Source organism: Alosa alosa, chromosome 12, assembly GCF_017589495.1.
Source record: "Alosa alosa isolate M-15738 ecotype Scorff River chromosome 12, AALO_Geno_1.1, whole genome shotgun sequence".
Lineage (NCBI taxonomy): Eukaryota > Metazoa > Chordata > Actinopteri > Clupeiformes > Clupeidae > Alosa > Alosa alosa.
The window spans coordinates 18,689,897-18,691,415 of record NC_063200.1 but is presented as its reverse complement, the minus strand read 5'-3'; the positions used below and the strand labels follow the sequence as shown (position 1 = coordinate 18,691,415).

General features: G+C 39.4%; 1 pseudogene; it reads right to left on the bottom strand.

Annotated features, from left to right (window-relative positions):
* The window catches only part of LOC125304488, an 11,853-nt pseudogene extending 11,669 nt beyond the window's left edge, over nucleotides 1-184 (bottom strand).
* Nucleotides 185-1,519: the final 1,335 nt, after the last annotated feature.

Sequence of the window (1,519 nt, the reverse complement as noted above, 5' to 3'; positions counted from 1 at the left end):
CAACGACACATTTGCCGCCTTCCTTCTTTTTTATTGTACCCTTGACATACAAGTCCTCTTTGTCAACCACATAGCAAGCTGTCTTTGCATCAAAGGGCTTGCTTTGGGCCTCAAGTCTCTCCTTCTCAGGCTTACGGAGGTATATGGCAGCCTTGCCATATTGCGCCATATCACCGTCCCCCATGGTTGCTGGTTACTGCATAGATCAGAAGCATTTGTAAAATTACTTTTAAAATGTCAAATTAATATTACTAATGGTGCAGATGATGAGGGAAAACAGATAACCATGCCATAACAAAATGAATAGTATCTGAAAACAATGCAGAAAATCTTTCGTGCAAAGAGCCCATTCAGCCAAAAACATACTCATTAGGCTGCTGCCATCATTAAAAATGGCATCCAACATGCTCACTTCCGCTCACATTTTCGAAAACAAGCCAGTTAGGTGCCACATTACTGATGGCCATAAGTTGTCCATGTGGATTGGTGGTTTCGCTGGCAATTTTTCTGATGGGAGGATTAGCCAATCCACATTTGTGTGAAAATGTAATTGGAAGTGAACATATGTTAGATGTCATTTTTAAAGAAGCTGCCAGCTAGGATAATAAGTATATGAAGCTAACCCTCTAAATTCTGACACACCGGTGTAGCATATCCATACACAAACAAAAAAGTCTTGAAGAATTATTTTCAATATTTAATTTTACAATGAACACCTGCCCGATTCTATTATAAGTATAGTATATATACTCTTTTGATCCCGTGAGGGAAATTTGGTCTCTGCATTTATCCCAATCCGTGAATTAGTGAAACACACTCAGCACACAGTGAACACACACTAATCCTAATAAGGTGCCATAATAAATAGCAAACTAGTAACCTAACCCTTTCCATGCACACTAAGCTAAACTACACTGAATGCATGGAAAGTTGTTAGCGGAGTTTACAGCTAGTCATGTTAGACTCAGTGTGTATGAACTCGTGGTCATAATGAAAACATTAATAAGTTGCTAGAATTGCACCCAAATCCTAACAATAAATGTAAAGTAATATAATACAGGTGGTATATCGAAGTTTTCAACTTAAACAACATTTTACAGTTACAAAATTAAAACAAAGTGGGGAGTGCTTTATACAGTCAATCTACCCATGCATACCGCTTCTGATTGGCTATGGCAACAATACAAGGACAAAACGCAGCAGAGCCGCAGTATACCGTTTCTCCAAAGGGGGCCCCAAAACACCAATCTCAATAAAGCTGCTTAATTACGGCGAAAATCACATACAAACACTAAACTACATTTCTAACTCTGTTTACACCCCCTCCTCTGAATTTCACCAAATTCAAGCAGCAACCAAATAGTACTTCCAAAGGCAAAGAGTACACTACTTTCAAACACTAGACAGAGGGTCACCAATTACAGGACAGCCAACCACAAAGGTATCCAATAAGGATGAAGTGGAAGAAGAGGTGCGCAAACTCTCACACAACCAACCACTGGCAGTAGGGTGCCTTATA